This window comes from Bos indicus x Bos taurus, chromosome 14, assembly GCF_003369695.1.
Source record: "Bos indicus x Bos taurus breed Angus x Brahman F1 hybrid chromosome 14, Bos_hybrid_MaternalHap_v2.0, whole genome shotgun sequence".
Taxonomy (NCBI): domain Eukaryota; kingdom Metazoa; phylum Chordata; class Mammalia; order Artiodactyla; family Bovidae; genus Bos; species Bos indicus x Bos taurus.
In genome coordinates, this window is record NC_040089.1 from 34,989,885 (window position 1) to 35,008,633 (window position 18,749).

Genomic DNA, 18,749 nt, shown 5'->3' on the forward strand with positions numbered 1-18,749 from the left:
CTGCACAGGCCATAGCTTATTTCACCTGGCTGCTATTCAATCTGCTTTTTTAGGTGCAGCAAACATAACCATTCAAAGAAAATAATCTAACTATTAACAAATGATTTCTAAGAAAATTTAGGGCAATGTGGTTGCTTCTTGTCACTGTTTATCTACCCTTTTCTGCTGGTTGTGGGGGATGGATGTATTTTGCCCCTTTTATTGTATCAAGAATCTGTTAAGGGACTAAGAAATGCAGGTGAGTCTATTTAAACTAATGACTTCAGAATTAGGCCTAAGTAGTTAATTTTGTTAGATTCTCTTCTCTTTCATCCAACGGTTGGATATTTTTCCAAGATAAAGTTAAAATCCACTGCGCCCTTAAAAAATATGTAAAATGGACACATCATTTACTTGTTGACTTTAGGGTCTTTTTGAAACAAAGGTCCAGGAGAGAGAACTCAAGGGAATTTCTCGCTGATGATGAACCAGATAGAGCTTGTTATTAGTGCCTCCTGTAGCAGGACCATTCTGTTTAAACTCAAGGAGATGCATCTGCTCTACGGTGATGCCAAGTGATTCATATGTGGTTCTTTTAGATGTTACTCTTGTGAGTAAGGGCTGGGCTTCCCAGGTGGCACGGTGGTAAAGAATCTGCCTGCCAACACAAGAGACATAAGTTCAGTCCCTGGGTTGGGAAAATCCCCTGGTGGAGGGCATGGCAACCCACTCCAATATTCTTGCCCGGAGATTCCCCATGGACAGAGGAACCTGGCAGGCTACAGTCCATGGGGTCGCAAAGAGTTGGCCACAACTGAGCACAGCGTACAGCACTTGTAAGAGGCTGCTGGTCTCCCCAGTTTTGAAGACTTTATTCCTAAATTCTACATAATTTTTACAAGTTCACTTATTTATATCATTTATTTATTCTGCCAGCAAATTGAGTACCCTCTGCTATGTGTCAGGCACCAAATGAGTAAGAGAGCCTGACTGCAAAGAATTCACAATGTAAGCTGACTTGTAAATGAGGCCAGGTTAGTCACTGGTACTTTAGAAATATTGTATTTTTCTGATGTGGACCTTTTTAAAAATGCCTTTATTGATGTGTTACTATATTGCTTCAGTTGTTATGTGGCTTAGACGGTAAACAGTCTGCCTGCGATGCAGGAGACCTGGGTTCGATCCCTGGGTCTGGAAGATCCCCTGGAGAAGGAAATGGCAACCCATTTAAGAGTGGATTGGAAATCTCCGAGGATCAATCTGGAAGCCTGAAAAACTCGTTGATGGAAAACTCTTTGATGGAACCCGCAGAAACAATAAATAAACCCCAAGTCCCCCTCGCCCAAACTAGAGGGCAACGTCACGATGCAGGAACGAAGCGCCCCCACCCCCAACAATGGACCATTGCTTGGCGTCTTTCCTTTCCTCTAAATCACTTTCAGTTTAAGTGGAAGAGGCTTTCTGTTGTCAGAGGCTCATGGTAGGCTGAGTTCCTCGGCTGACCCAGCCCTGCCAATATCCAAGGTGAAGAACAAATGCATTATGAGGAGAAATCCATCCAAAGACTGATTTTGTTTCCTTTAACAGCCAAAGTGGCTTTCAAAGATCAATACGCCCTTTGCACTGCTGCCAAAAGCAAAGAGCCAGTGTGCCAAATTATAAACTGTAGGAGGGATAACTACAGGAGAGCCTGCCCAGCCAGAGTCCCCTGCCTGGCAGTCCGGCTGCTAGGACCCCGCTGCTTTTGGAGCCATCAATCTTCACCTTGTCACCACTGTGGTGACCTGACCTCCTGGGTAGCAAGCACAGGTGAGTACCTTCTGCCTTCAGAGGTGCCAGCTACGGAGCCTCTCTGACCTGGTGACTTGGGTCACGTGCTTGAGTAGGAAGTTAAATATGCTGACAAGCAAATGGTGTTGTCACTTCGAATTTCATCTCCAAGGGAGAAATGGGCCCCAGCCTGTACCGTCTTTTCTGGATCTGCTGGAGAGGGTCTGGTGTGTTTTTGAGGTTTCAGGCAATGTGCTAGGGGTCCTGGCAGTGGCAGAGATATCCAAACCGTGAGAATGAGTTGAAGCTTATTTTGCAAGTAGCTAAATATGGTCTTTCATTAAGCAAATGACATTATTAAAACATGTTTTTGATGGGCATTAAGGTGGGGAGGGAAGGGAGGAGAGAAAGGGAAGCCTATCTCTCCTGAAAACTGTTATAGTTCTCAAAATATCCTCACAAGAAATGAGGGTTACTCACTGGAGTTTGATAGAAATCTTAGGGAAAGCAGTGGATAACTGACATGGAAGTAATTGAAACTTTAAAATTGTCTAAATAACTTCTGTGAACAACCACAAGGAACTATTTTTCAACCAAAAGAGTTGTGGCTTAAGTCTCTGAAATGACGCTGCTGGAAGTACAGTCCCTGTTCTCACTTCACGACCAGGTTGGCGTCGCTGCTGGACTGAGGGTGAGTGGTGTAGAATGTGGTGGAGTGTTGTTTGGGCCCATCCTTCAGCTGTGTTAAACGAGCCTTGTGGGTTGGCATACCAGTGAAATAGATGGGGTCTTGAATTTACATGATAAACATTTTCTTTCAGCTGTTATATATTCATTTGTTCATTTATTCATTGATGCAGTCCATGGTTAACTGTCTCCTAATAGTGCAAAGCACTGGGCGAGGTGAGTAAATCACCATGAAAAATACCACAATCCATGACCTTAAGGTACGTAGCATCAAGTTACTAGGAGACTGATAAGCATGGTTGATGAGGAAGCCAAGGTCTGAAACAAACTTGGAAGAGTTTGTGTTAAATAACTTACATTTTTATCAGTAGAAGTTGCTGAGAATGAGCTGGAAACGGCCATTTGAGGAGCACTGGAAAGATTGGGAACGGTCGCAGTGAGAAAACTGATAGGGTGATCATCAACAAAGAATCTTAGAGCTGCTTAGTGGTAGAGAGGGCAGGTGCTATCAATAGGTAGCACTAATCTGTTTGGAGATCAGTTTGAACCTTCCTCATAAACCTGCCACGTGGCAGATAAGGAGGATGAGCAACACCTGAAAAAGTCCTGTGGGTTGGAGGTCATTGAAGATGGTTGTCCAAAACAGGATGCCTTTGTCTTCTTAAGGGAAGATAACTCAGGAAGCATGGTTTGGGAAATGATTTCCAGCCTTGCCAAGGGCATGAAAGAGGTAAAAATATGAACTAAGAAAAAGTCATTAGTAGTGAATCCAACAACACAGAGATGAGGATAACAGAGTCATGTACCATGGAGGCAGCGGAGTGTAGCAGAATTGCTGGGGTTTATTGTAACTCTCTGTTTAACTTTTAGAGCAGGGTGCCCTAACCTCTAGGCCATGGACTGGTACCTCCTGTCAGGTTAGAAATCAGGTGCTCAGTAAATGTAATACGCTTGCGTCATTCTAAACCCATCCCCCCCCCGCCCCGCCCCTTCCCACCCCACCTCCGCTCCCGGCCATGGACAAATCGTCTCTCATGACACCGGTCCCTGGTGCCGAAAAGGTTGGGGACTGATGCTTTAGAGGAACAGTCAAAATGTTTCCAAAGTGGTCATACCATTTTATATTTCGACCAGCAATGGAGGAGACTCGAATTTTCCCACATTTTCATCCACATTTGTTAATTCTAGCTGTTCTAGTGGGTAGGAAGTATTATTTCATTGTGGTTTTTATTTGCATTTCCCTTATGGTTACTGATGTTGAGCATCTTTTTGGGTTGTTGATCGTTTGTATATGTTCTTTGAAGAAATGTCTATTTTGACACTTTGCCCCTTTTTTAGCTGGTATTTTATTATTGAGCTATGTTCTTCGAGTAGTCTAGATACTTGCAAGCAAATGTTTCCTCCCATTCTGTGGGTTTTCTGAGTTTCCTGTAAAGCACAAAAGTTTTAAATTTTAATTAGATGCAATTTATTTTTTCTTATTGCTTGTTTTTGCTGTTATATCTAAGAAATCATTGCTTAACCCATGGTCCTGTAAATACTCCTGAGTTTTTTCAAAGAATTTAATACCTGTAGTTTTTACACTTTGGTCTGTGATCGATTTTGAGTAAATTTTTTTGTGTGTGGTGTGAGGTAGGGGTCCAGCTTCACACTGCTACATGTAGATATCCAGCTGTCTGAGCATAACTGAAAAGAACATTCTTTTGTCTGCTGAATTGTCTTGACAATTTTGTCAAAAATAATAAATATACACTAAATGTAAGGGTATATTTCTGAACTTTTAATTGCTCTACATGTTTGTAGACTACTATACAAACATGATCCTCAATGTTGACTACTGTAGCTTCACAGTAGCAGCTTCACTTTTGAAATAGAAATTTTTGGAATCCAAATTTTCTAACTTTTGCCTCTTCTGGGTCCCTTATATTTCCAAATGAATTCTAGGAGGAGCTTGCCAATTTCTGCAGAAAAGTAAGCTGGGATTTTGATAAGGATTGTGTTTAATCTCTTAAATCAATTTGGGAAGTAGTAACAACAATAATAAGTCTTCTGGTCCTTGAATATGAGATGTCTTTCCATTTATTTAAAATTATTAAAAAATTTTAAATTTAAATTTATTTAAATTTAAATTTATTTAAATGCATTTATTTAAGCCTTTTTTTGAATTTCTTTCAATGATAATCTTGGTAGTTTTCAAAGTATATAGGATTTGTGCTTTATTAATTTATTTCTTTGGATTTTATCCTTTTGATGCTATTGTAAGTATAATTGATTGTTCATTGCCAATGTATAGAAATATAATCGATATTTGCATATCAATCTTTTACCCTGAGATCTAGCTGAACTCATTTGTTCCTTTTAATGGATTTCAGTGGCTTCATTAGAACTTTTCTGTGTAGAAGATTATGTTGTATGCAAAGTGAAAGTGTTTTACTGCTTTCTTTCCAATCTGAATGCCTTTTATCTCGTTTTCTTACCTAATTTCCCTGGTTAGAACCTCCAGTAAGATGTTGAGTCAAGGTGGCAAAAAGGAACATACTTGTCTTATTCCTAATCTCAGGGATAGATCATTCAGTCTCTTCATCATTATTATATTTGCTGTGGGTTTTTTGAAGATGCTCTTTAGCAGGTTGAAGTTCCCTCCTAGTTTGAGTGTTTTAATCACAAGAGATACTGGATTTTGTCAAGTGCTTTCCTATATGATCATGCGATTTATCTTTTATTGATATGGTATATAAATTGATATTTCAGTGTTAAACTAATCTTACATTCATGGGCTAAATCCCACTTGGTTGTAATGTATAATCTTTTACTTCTGGATCTGGTGATGTGATGAATGTTCAGAGTGGCATTATAGGCCCCCCAAAGTGGAAACAACTCAATTTTCTGTTAGCTACTGAATGAATAGATGAAATTTGCTACAGCCATTCATTGGAGTGTTAATCCTCGGTGTAAAGAAGTAAAATTCTAGTACATGCTGCAACTTGGTTGAACTTGGAAAACAATTTTAAGGGCAAGTACCCAGTCATGGGTTACACAATTCCATTTGTATAAAAGGTACAAAATAGGCCAATCTATAGACACAGAAAGATTAGTGGTTGCCTGGGGCTGCAGGGTGGGAGAATGGGAGGGCAAGGGAGGGGAGGATTGTGGGGAAATAGGGAATAATCACTAATAAAGACAGCTTTTTTTGAGTGAAATTGTTCTAAAATTAATGGATGATGGTTGCATAACTTGAAATATGTGAACATATTAAAAGATATACTTTTACACCTTAAAGGGGTCAATTGCATGGCATGTGAATTATCTCTAAAATATGTACATGTAAAAAATGATTCTCTATGAACTAGACATCCCAAGTCTTTCACATCTATTACGTTGTTTAGTGATGACAGCAACCTTGTTAGAGGGGATTATTGTTGCTATTTTTTTTAATGCATTCTTTTTTTAAAATTTTATTTTATTTTTAAACTTTACAAAGTTGTATTAATTTTGCCAAATATCGAAATGAATCCACCACAGGTATACATGTGTTCCCCATCCTGAACCCTCCTCCCTCCTCCCTCCCCATACCATCCCTCTGGGTCGTCCTAGTGCACCAGCCCCAAGCATCCAGTATCTTGCATCGAACCTGGACTGGCAACTCGTTTCATACATGATATTATACATGTTTCAATGCCATTCTCCCAAATCTTCCCACCCTCTCCCTCTCCAACAGAGTCCATAAGACTGTTCTATACATCAGTGTCTCTTTTGCTGTCTCGTACACAGGGTTATTGTTACCATCTTTCTAAATTCCATATATATGCGTTAGTATACTGTATTGGTGTTTTTCTTTCTGGCTTACTTCACTCTGTATAATAGGCTCCAGTTTCATCCACCTCATTAGAACTGATTCAAATGTATTCTTTTTAATGGCTGAGTAATACTCCATTGTGTATATGTACCACAGCTTTCTTATCCATTCATCTGCTGATGGACATCTAGGTTGCTTCCATGTCCTGGCTATTATAAACAGTGCTGCGATGAACATTGGGGTACACGTGTCTCTTTCCCTTCTGGTTTCCTCAGTGTGTATGCCCAGCAGTGGGATTGCTGGATCATAAGGCAGTTCTATTTCCAGTTTTTTAAGGAATCTCCACACTATTTTCCATAGTGGCTGTACTAGTTTGCATTCCCACCAACAGTGTGAGAGGGTTCCCTTTTCTCCACACCCTCTCCAGCATTTATTGCTTGTAGACTTTTGGATCGCAGCCATTCTGACTGGGGTGAAATGGTACCTCATAGTGGTTTTGATTTGCATTTCTCTGATAATGAGTGATGTTGAGCATCCATGAAAAAAACTGAGGTTTAGAGACCTCAGCTAGGTAAGTAACTTGTCCCAGATCAATAACTTGTAAACAACAGATTAAAGCAGGCTGTGTGCTTGTGAAGCCCAAAGCTAACCGTGGATCTCTTCTAGCTGAGGAGACATCTTATTTCAGTCCAACTGACCTCTGTCTGCTGCATTTTTTCCATCCTTGGTCATACACTTTCTATCAGTATGGGGAAAGAAAAATGGAGGCTAAAGGCCATTTAAATAACGTGAGTAGCCTTATAAATTTGTACCTAATAAAGAAGAAACAGAATGATCAATGCAGGCTGTTTAAGATGACATCTCAACTCTCCATGTGTTTTTTCAGTGTAGACACATTCTTCAGGAGAACTCATGTCTATGAACTTCAAAAAAAAAAAAAAAAAAAAAAGATTGTTGGAGAGAAGAGCTAGTTTCAGACACTGATTTGTGCTGCAGTGAATTAAGGCCGGGGCACAAGGCTCTTTTTCTTTCTTAAAACTCTTTTGCCATCTGGTTTCAGTGTCCTCTTAACATAGTTTTCAGGCTATGAAATTCTGTACATCTTTATGAAGCTCAAGACTTGACCTTTGAGAGGGATAAGTCTTACTTTATTATGCTGACACCACACATCATAACTCTTATTTTGCTTGGAGATCTCATTCACTGTCATCACCAACATGTGCAACAAGAGATACGTCATGTTTATGGCTAGAATATTCCTTTTATTTCCAGTTATAGTTTTCCCATAAAATCTCAACTGAAAATAATCTCTACACAGTCACTGAATGTTATTGCTTGGAACAGAAACGCTAAAACAATTTGCTTATTTAAGATCCTGAGTATTTTCTAACATTTTGAAGTGTTTTGGTCCTCCACGAAAAATCTTTTCAGCCAGAGCAGTAGTAATGTAAGTCTGTGGCTTCTCGTGTCATGTATTTTATGGGATTGTGTTACCTCAATAATATATTTGGTATTCCTCCCACGTGTATTGGAGTGCAATGGGTAAATAATTCTATATTGACTCTCTTGCCTAGATGTTTTATAGCTGTGATTGACATCCTCTCAAGAATTGTTCATTAACAAATAAAATTTCCCAGTGAGATCCAGGAGGGGTAAAAGGCAGGGCATGGACATCACACTGAGATGCAAAACAGTACTTGTGCACATCTTCAGAATTAGGTTTTTGGCTTTTACCTGTCATCACTCTTGAACTGGGTAACCAGGTTGGTAGGAAGATCTTGCCCCAGGAGGCCAAGGGCAGGAGAAGCAGAAAGTCCTTGGAGAATCCTTAAGATCAAACCCTGGGATCAAAATCCAAAGGATTGGGGTTGGGGAGGGAAGGTTGCAAGAGAGGAAGCAGAAAACAATGTCCAGTAGGGGAGAGCTTGGCAGAACTCACAGCACAGGGGCAGAGGAAGGAGTGATCTGGACAATTGCCATAAATGCAGGTGACTGTCTAAAACTTGGTCCCTGTGATCTGATGCAGTAAAATGAACATGGCTTTGGAACTGGATCTGGGTTTAAATTTTGCTTAGTTGCTCAAATAAGTGATTTTACCCCCTGCACCTGAGCTTCTTATCTATAAAATGAATATCTTCATGATCACATCAGCACCATTACAATAACTGTATCTTCCCAAGTCTCTGTAATGTGCTAGTTATTTTGCAAAGATAATTGTGTTTAATCATCTGTGCAATCTAATGAGGTGTGTTTGATTTATCCCCATTTTGCAAATGGAGGAAACCAGAGCTCAGAAGTTTTAATTAGCTCAAGGTCCTTTCTTATAGCTGGCAAGTCATGGAACCAGTATTTTAATCCAAATCTGCTAGACTCCATAGTCCATTAGACTACTGGATTAGAATGACCAGGAGCTCTCATAACCAGAGGAATCCTAGACTCTACTGTAGACCTGTGTGAGCATGTCTGGGGATGGGGCCCAGGATCGTGCATTTGAACTCACCTCTTAAGTGAGTTCTTAAGCTCCCCATGAAAGTACCTGCAACTCAGGGTGTGGTCTGTGTTCCAGCACCAGCAGAATTAGCATCACCTGGGAGCTTGCTTGGCTGCTGTTTAGTCACTAAGTCCTGTCCAACTCTCTGTGACCCCTTGGACTGCTGCACACCTGGAGCCTCTGTCCTCTGGTATCTTCTAGAGTTTGCTCAAATTCATGTCCATTGAGTCAGTGATGTTTTCTAACCGTCTCATCCTCTACCACCCTTCTCTTTTGCCTTCAATATTTCTCAGCGTCAGGGTCTTCAATGAGTTGGCTCTTCACATCAGGTGGCCAAAATATTGGAGCATCAGCAATAGACCTTCCAATGAATATTCAGGATTGGTTTCCTTCAGGGTAGACTGGTTTGTTCTCTCTGCAGTCCAAGGGACTCTCAAGAGTCTTTTACAGTATGACAATTCAAAAGCATCAGTTCTTTGGCACTCAGACTTCTTTATGGTCCAACTCTCACATACATATATGACTACTAGAAAAACCATAGTTTTGACTATGTGGACATTTGTGTGTATAGTGTAAATTTTCAGCCCCTATCCCAGCCCTGCTGGGTAGAATATGCTTTAGATCTAATAAGATCCCCAGGTGATTCATAAGGTTCACGGGAACCTGTTCTACAGAGTTGTTGTGAGGATTAGAATACTAGTGGTTGGGTGGTAGTTTAGTTGCTAAGTCATGTCTGACTCTTGCAACATTATGGACTGTAGCCTGCCAGGCTCTTCTGTCCATGGGATTTCCCAGGCAGAATACTGGAGTCGGTTGCCATTTCCTTCTCCAAACTATAAAGTGTCTACCATATTAAAAGTACCCTTCATCACCATTCCCTTTTTGATCAAATGGAAGGTGTTCTGGGAGGACCTACAGTATAGGGTTGAGGAAACATCTGCTTTGCTCTCTCCTTCCTTTGGGATCTATGCACAGTGCTGTTATGTTCTTTCTTACATCTTCTACCCATCCTTCCTTCCTTTTTTTTAAATATAAATTTATTTATTTTAATTGGCGGCTAATTACTTTACAATATTGTACTGGTTTTGCCATACATCAACAGGAACCTGCCATGGGTGTACACGTGTTCCCCATCCTGAACCCCCCTCCCACCTCCCCATCCTTCCTTTTCCCAAAGCATATCATGCTGTTATTCCTCTATCAATATGGGGTTTCACTCTTGGCTTGGCTAAATACTGTCTGCAACCTTGGAAAAAATTAAGTTTTGACCCTCAGTTTATCAATTGAAAAAAGAGGAAGATGATGAAAATAATACATTTGATGACACTAAAGAGTCAGTCCTATTTGACCCTATTGTTAGGGTATCATTTGGCGGTGAAAGCAAGAAACATAGGAAGAGAATAAAAGTATTAGAGTCTGTATTTTCTTCTAAACAAACCAGTCAGTCTGGTCACTGGATGTTTGATTTTAATTGGTATAATTGTTTTGCAAAATTCTGTTTAATGTTATGATTCTAAGGAAAAATATCTCTCCAGTGAGGTGGAATAACTCCCTATGGTATAATTTATATATTAATTCTTTAGTTCCAACATTTAACTGGGTCACAGTTAACAACTCTCCACTAAATTCAGTCAGTTACTAGTGCAGTTTGGGATTGTTTTCTCTTAGAAGGGGCTTCCCTGATAGCTCAAGTGGTAAAAAATTGCCTACAGTGTAAGAGATACTAGAGATGTGGGTTCGATCCCTGGGTCAGGAAGATTCCTTGGAGGAGGAAATGGCAACCCATTCCAGTATCCTTGCCTAGGAAATCCCCTGGACAGAGGAGTCTGGCAGTACATGGAGACACGTACATCAGACACAACTGAACATGTGGATGCACGGTCTCTTAGGAAGGACAACAGAGGTTCCATTACTCTCAAGGGTGTGATTGGCTGATTTTTGTTTGTTTGTTTAAATGGTCTTTTCGGTGCCTTTTACATGCTGCTCTTGGCATTGGCTGGAGTATGTGTAGAGTTGTTTCTAATGGTATTCTGAGGAAGAGCTTGGCTTTGTCCATATACATACCCCAGTTCACTTCTCTGGAGTAACCTTGTTTAGACACCTGTCTTTTGGAGCTTTTAAACTTAACCTTCTCAAGGAGGCCTTCATTGGATATGGGACTGGGTTAGTTCCTCTTCTTTACATCCTCTCAGCACCCCTGCTTCCTCTCTCTGAACTGATTCATTATTGTTTCTCAGGGTCAGTGCTCTCTAGACCAGCAGTTCTGCAGGGGATGTTTGGCAACATCTGGAGATAGTTTTGCCTGCCACAACTGGGGGCATGGCTCCTGGGATATAGGAGGTGGAAGCCAGGGATGTAGCCAAACCTCCTACCCTGCCCAGGACAGGTCCCCTCCCCCAACAAATAGCTATCCAACCCCAAACATCATGGCGCTGATGTAACTCTAGACTGATTTGTTATTTCTGTGAGGACCCCACCATGGCCAAGCCTGCTTTAGTCACCTCTGTCATCCTACCATGCAAACATACCTCTAGGAAGTAAGTATTCAAGAAGTGTTTGTTGAATTACACTTAATTAATTGAATTAATGAATGAAAAAGGATACAACTTTGCATTTAGTACACTAACTGTTAAAACACACAGATCTGCTTTTAACTGTAAGTAGGAGTATGAGGGAAGGATATATCAAGTTCACTGCAGCACTCTGCATTTCAAAGTTGGGTTGACAGAATTAACAATGGAGCACTGAAAAAGCTACGTCATACCTGCATTTGTGGAAATGAAAGCACATATCCTAAGATGAAGCATCACTGAGCCAGGAACCTGGACCGTTGTGTTAACTTTTCCATCCTCTGAGTTGCTGATATAAACTGAATTGTGTGGCACTGTCTGACTATTCTGTGGACCCTTGTGAGAAACATCTCCATAAGGCAGGCATGTACTGTAGGGGGTGGTGTTGAGAATTTAGCATTATTACATCCCATAGTGCTGCTTACTGGGCTTCCCTGGTGGCTCAGTGGTAAAGAATCTGCCTGCCAATGCAGGAAGCCTGGGTTTGATCTCTGGGTGGGGAAGATAACTGTGGGAAAGAAAATGGCAACCCACTCCAGTATTCTTGCCTGGAAAATCTCATGGACAGAGGAGCCTGAAGGGTTACAGTCCATGGTGTTGCAAAAGAGTCAGACACTACTTAGCCACTAAACAGCAACAACAAAAGTGTTTCTTATTAAGGGATCATGGGAGAAATCCCCTCTTGTTTCTGCTTTTATCTTAAACATACTATGAATTACAAAATTGTTTCATCTGTGGCATTGGCTACTATGAAGCTTAGATATGAATTTGTGGCTCATTTTCTCCAAGTGTATGGGATGTTATGGTATGCTAATTTCATCTCTAGTTATCTTATTTTTTAAAATTTTATTTCCTTTTTACCTTTCTTTTCTTTAAGGTCTTTATTCCTCCCCCATCCCTTCTCCCTTCTTTCCCTTTTTTCTGTCATGCTAAATGTGCCTTGTAAAAGTTTTTTTCTCCAAAAGGAACATTTTAAGATGTAATTTATTCCATATTTGTGTGCTTATTTTATTACAATTGTAGCTGTTTGACAAAGAAATTTATAATATGCCTTGGACACACAAAACTTATCAAAATGATCATCACAAATAAAGACAAACAGTATTTCTGTTAGGTTAAGAACATGATACATTCACGGCACTCTTCACTCGCTGTTTCTGGACCCAAGTCCCAGGGAGTGATTCAAGGGGATGCCTTGGGGATCTAAGAGAAGAGCGAGAGAAGCGCTGGGCCTGCAGTAATCATGTTGCCTCACAAGTAACGCAGCCAGTTTCCTTTCAACTTAGTGCATATCATGGCTTGGCACACATTTTAACTCATTTCTAAGCTTTTGAGGTTAGCTTTTGGGTTCAGCTGCTTTGGCTGTCCTGTACTTATGATCTACGTGAGTGGGCCTTTTGCTAGTGGGGCCTCTCTAGCTCTCTCAGTCTTGGTTATAAAAGTAATTACTATTGAAAAATAACTTTTAAAAAAAATTCATGCCGTTCTCTGTAAAATTTGGGTGTGGGGATGAGGTCTGGGACTGACTAAGACAAACGCTTCTACTCTAACCATTGAGAAGCAGTGACTCTGACTTTGATCCTATGCAAGTGTAAGGATCTATGTATTTTTTTAATGGAAATGGGATATTGTATATATTCCTTTGCAATTGTTAGTGTTCTCTCATTTGTGGTGCTGGTGATCCTTTCATGTCTTTTAACATTGTTCTACATTTTTAAAATTTAATACAAGATTTTTATGTTTAGAATTTATTTATTGGCCACATAGAATGTAGGATCTTAGTTCCCCTATGAGGGATCGAACCTGTGCTCCCTGCAGTGGAAGCATGGAGTCCTAACCACTGGATCACCAGGGATGTCCCCTGTTCTACATTTTTATGTTTGGTGGCTCGATGGTATTCTGTTGTGTGGACATACCATAGTTTATTAACCAATCTGAAATAGACATTTAAGTTGTTTCCATTGTAAATACTACTATGGTATGTTGTGTGTGTGTATATGTATATATGTGCTTTTTAAACAGCTTGATTCTGTGATCCAAAGTCTAAACATTTCATAACTTCAACCTAAAGTTTACTTGAGACACAAATACATTGGTCTCAATGCAAACTGATAGAGCAGTGTGATTTTATAATCCATATTTGCATTAACACCAGTTGAATGTCATTTTTATATTTAGTCAGAGAAATAATTACAAGTTGTTTAAGAAAATTAAATAATGTAGGTAGTCAGCTGTGTATATAGCATACACCTGTCTAGGCTAGGTTCAAAAAGTTAGTGCTAAATCCTAATTTAAAACAACATCAGTGTTGATTCTCATAGACCAGGAATTTCAGGTGGCATTTTTTCTTTTCAAGCAAGAGGTAGGGTAAATATCTCCGAGATTGAGTTTCAGGGAGCAAATTGTTGATCAAAATTGATGTGCCTCTTTCAGGGCAGAACAACCAAAACTTCTTTCACATAAAAGAATTATGAAGACTATATTATCTTCACAAATTACCAAAAAAAAGGGGGGTAGAGATAAAAGAGATGGAGAGGGAAAAGACAGACAAATCCCCATAGACATCTGTGATTTACAGGTGGGATTCAAAAGTCCTGCTGTGTGAAAAAGGCACCTTTATGGGGAAACTCTCCTCAGGTTACTTGGTCAGAAACAACCCAAAAGGCCCCTGACCGAGCACACCCTCTCAGTATTGTTGCACTGCCACAACGAATTCAATTCACGCAGGCTGACTTCATGCTATGCGTCACTTACAAAGTGTTTGCCTGTCTATGCCTCCCCTGCCCACTCCGCTTCTGGGTGAACCAACCAAATGAACTGGTTGTGCTGGAAACAAGGGAAGAAAAAGCGTGCAGTGTTAGTAAACAGCGTATCTAAAATATAATAGAGGGACATTCTAGGAGACTGCAGCTATCTTGGTTGGGGGTCGGTTTTCCAATCAGTAGCATAAATATAAATATCTTGCTTCTTATATTCCGGCTGTTATATAACACAGGGGGCTCAGCTGAGTGCTCTGTGATGACCTAGAGGGGTGAGATGGAGGGGATGGTGGGAGGGAGGCTCAAGAGAGAGGGGATATATGTATAGATACAGTTGATTTGTGTTGTTTTATATCAGAAACTAACAACATGGTGAAGCAATTATCCTCTAAAGAATTTTACCATACAGAATTACAAATCATAAAATAAAGGAACAATAAAATAAAGCAATATGGTGACCTCCCTCTTTAATGATAAAAATGTTGGAATCAAGATGCATTTTTTTGATGCTACATAAAGACTGGATTTTTTTTAATCTTAAGTTTAGTTCATTTAAAATGTGTTAGTTTCTGCTCTACAGTAAAGTGAATCAGTTCTACATATGCACATATCTATACTTTTTTAGATTATTTTCCCATATTGGTCATTACTGGAGTAGGAAATGGCAACCCACTCCAGTATTCTTGCCTGGAAAATTCCATGGACAGAGGAGCCTGGCAGGCTGCAGTCGGACACGACTGAGCGACAGAGCACACACAGTCATTACAGAGTATTGAGAAGAGACCAGATAGAAAGATTGGATTTTGACTGACACATGGATTAGTTTGAATGGGTTTTAAGACCAGGTGTTAAAAAAATTTCCTTGAAGCATCCAGGAGATCAGGAAAGACCATTTCCCCCCATGCTGAGGTTTGTAAGCAGAGGCTCTGGGAGGCCTCTCTTGGTGGGGACTTCACCACTGTTGATTTGCAGCGGAAGAGCGAGGTCAACACATGTGCCTCCTTGATGAAGCACTGAGTCATTCTGTGTGCCCTCTGCCGCACCTTTTCCACGTTAGTAGCATTTTTCCTGCAGGAGTATGCTTAGAACTGTGTATCTTTACCCAAGAGAGGGTGCAGTGGCGGCTGTCTGGCACCCAGACAGCTCTCTGTCCTACCGTCTCTGACCCTGTCCTCACTGCTGGAGAAATATGTGGGCCTTGTGTAGCATATACTACTAATCAGAGCATCAAGCAGACGTCAGCTTTCTGAGATGACACTAAGGTGCAGTGTGTAAACTTGGAAAGCCGTGAAGCGACTTTGCTGTCACTCATTAAAAATACTTTTTAAACTGAAGTATAGTTGATTTACATCATTGTGTTATTTTCAGGCAGACAGCAAAGTGCTTTGGTGATTTACAAATGTATTTTTTCAGATTCTTTTCCATTCTAGGTTATTACAAGATATTGAATATAGTTCCTTATCTGCACAGTAGGTCCTTGTTTATCTAGTCTGTATATAGTAGTGTGTATCTGTTAATCCCAAACTCCTAATTTATCCCTACCTCCCCCTCCTTTGGTAACCATAAGTTTGTTTTCTTTATCTGTGAGTCTCTTTTATGTTTTGTAAATAAGTTTGCTTTTATCATATTTTAGATTTCACATATAAGTGATATCATAAGATATCAGTCTTTGACTCCATTTATAATAATCTCTAGGCCCGTTGTCAGACTGTTTGTAAATTGCCTTTCTATACACTCTTTTCTTTAGTATGAGGGTGGCTTTTGGCAATGCCATCAAGCCATTCCAACTTGACTGAACAGGCACATCTATGTTCAGTACAAAACCAAATAAAAAAGTCTCTCTGTCACATCCTCTGACCTGAGGTTGACTCAGGCTTTTCTTCAGTGAGTCTAAAGTAGAGGGAAACAACCTGAAGGAAAGTGCGTGAAGACCTTGCTGTGTGTCTTTGTCTGTCTCAGGCCCAAGGGCAGGTCCGGCCTTCCCCTGCTGGGAGCTCAGGCTTCTGTTGGAAAGCAGGTACGCAAAACCTTCTTTAACTTTGCCTGCCATGAGTGGTAAGGTAAAAAACACCCGCTGATCATTAACAGATCTATCTCCTAAGACACCGCTCCTCAGAACATGGCATTTGTTGACTCTGGGCAAGCTTTAGTATTTTCCATGTGTAAGAAGGTTTGGCCAGTTGCGCTTCTGGAGATGGTCATATTCCCAAGCCAGAAATGTCAGTTACCAGTTTTCTTTCTTCATCTGTTCATTAAACCTTTTAAATATTTTCTCTTTGCTTCCCAGGAACTAGCGATGACATGTGTCATTTTCCTATCCATAAACTTCTTTAAAAGAAAAAGCCTATGATCGTTAGCAATTCTGCACTGTGTAGGGTTTCAAATATTTGAGGATTTTATTATTTCTTGTTCACTGAGAGCAAGCAAAATAGCTAAATGTGTAGTATTGTTGAGCTCACTTAACTCCTATTTAGTATCGAAGTAAGAATCAGGGTGGTTATTTATATGCGAAGTCGGGTCACAAGCTTATTTCCAAGAAATTTATTCAAGGCAATAATTTTATCCTTAACAACTTGTCAGAACAAATGAAAATTTGCTATGTGGGTTTTCTGATCCATTTGAGATATGATGGCTCTGTGGGGAAGCTGCTTCTTTCTGTGAAGATAATGAGAAAAAAAAAAAGTTGTCAGGAGGCAGAAAGCAAAGAGTTCAGAAGTCGGCTGGGTGGTCAGCAGAGCAATCACACTATATATACTTATTTGTGATAAATAAGTCACAGTGTGGAAGACGCACTGGAACCCTGATTCTGCTAGCTGATGCTTGTCTGATTGTTTCCCCAGATGCTCCCACCAGCTGTAAATCTCAGCCACTAGTCCCCAGAGGATCTTTCCTTACCTGGTCCGTTTTTGTGCCCCAGTTGAATTACCTGTTCTGTGGCTCTCCAGAGGCTCATATTCCCCATAGAGTATAATCTTCACACAGAGCTCTCAACAGCTCTATTCTCTCTAGATGGTAGCTCGGAGTTTCATGAGCATCTTCCTGTGTGGTTTGGAGCCATAGAGTGACTTGCAGTGGGCTTGTTTGGGAACCTGACATGGTGTATTTTAGAGAAGTTGCAGATTTGTGACTCATCTTCAAAAAGAGATCTACACATATCAAAATTGAATAAGGATCTGATTGATGAAAATTGGCCACTTTCACTGTCATTGGCTGAGTTCTCTGTGCGAGGATCTTTAGTTCACACACTATATACGTTTTCTTGTTCAGTCTTATAACCTATTTTCACTTTATGGATGAGGGAGTTGAAGCTTAGAAAGGTTGTCACTTGCCTAGGTTTCCTTAGCTGGGATGGGAAGTCCGTCCTGCCCACCTGTGCAACTCTGTGCATTCTTTCTGCTGGCTATACTGTCTGTATTCCCCAAGAGACCATCCAAACCACTTTCCCATCTATGATTTCCTGCAGTTCTGTCCTTCTACAGTGTTCATCTCTCAAGACTGCAACCCTGGATTTGTCATCCTGCTTCCAAACAGGCACAACTGATCATCTGAGGGTGAGGGGAACCAAACTATAAACTATACAATTCCTTGTAAATACCTCAGCTGAGTCCTCTGCATTACCGTCAGTCCTCTCAGAGATCCCTGGTTAGTTTTCACTGCCAATCCTCACGGAAGGATTCTAGACCATCACCACTCTCTTCCAACCCACCTTTTCACCTCCAAACTCAGCAAACCTTAAACTTTTGGGAAAAGCTGAATCCATCAGAAAATTTCACATACTTTACTTACAAAGTAGCAAATCTTTACCTTGGTATTGCTGGTTTCAGGATATCAATTTCAGGTTAGGGTCAAACCCATTAGCTGATGATATAACTTTATACCCCTGTTGATGGATCCTGTTGATCTAACTGGACTATTACCAGTTTTATCTGATGCATTGGGGGAAAAACCCTGTTAACTGGATCAAATCTGTTACCTGGATCCTACAAAACCCCTTACCTCCTCCTGTTTCCTCTGGGACCTTATTCCATTAATCCAACTGGTTCCCTGGTGGCTCAATGGCAAAGATTCTGCCTGCAATGCAGGAGCCACACAGGAGGCACAGGTTTGATCCCTGAGTTGGGAAGATCCCCTGGAGAAATGGCAACCACTCCAGTTTTGTTGCCTAGAGAATTCCATGGACAGAGGAGCCTGGTGGGCTATAGTCCATAGGGTCGCAAAGAGTCGGACACAACTGAAGTGACTCAACACACACACAGCTCAATTCCTCTACCTTTTATTCTCTCACTCTCTTCAGACACCTTCCCCTCAGCCTTAAAACAAGCACATATCTTGCCAAACAAGTTTAAAAGACCCATCCCTCCAGCTACCATCAAGTCTCTCTTTCCTTTTCATGAAGCTACTTAAAGAATGTTCTATACAATTGGTTGTCAACATCTTTTCCCATTCTTTTGCCTATCAGATTTGGCTTTTGTGTTCTTACCTCTTCTTATTAATCAGGATCTGACCAGACCAAAAAATGAACAACTTCAGTGATTTGTTACCAAATATATATATAATGTGGGGAAATTGATTAGATGGGTAGTGGAGTAACTGAGAAACCAGACAGGATGGTGAGATATCTTAGATGCCCACAGCTGGAAGCTACTTCCACACATGGAATGGAGGGATGAAGTAAAAATGGTACTATCAGACCTTGG

The 18,749-nt window shown here is 40.5% G+C and overlaps 1 non-coding gene across 1 annotated transcript; it reads left to right on the forward strand.

The window, feature by feature from the left end:
* The first annotated feature begins 17,902 nt into the window (after nt 1–17,902).
* On the forward strand, nt 17,903–17,991 carry LOC113904511. The gene has a single exon (XR_003514534.1). It is a non-coding gene; the product is annotated as a small nucleolar SNORD12/SNORD106 (small nucleolar RNA).
* Nucleotides 17,992–18,749: the final 758 nt, after the last annotated feature.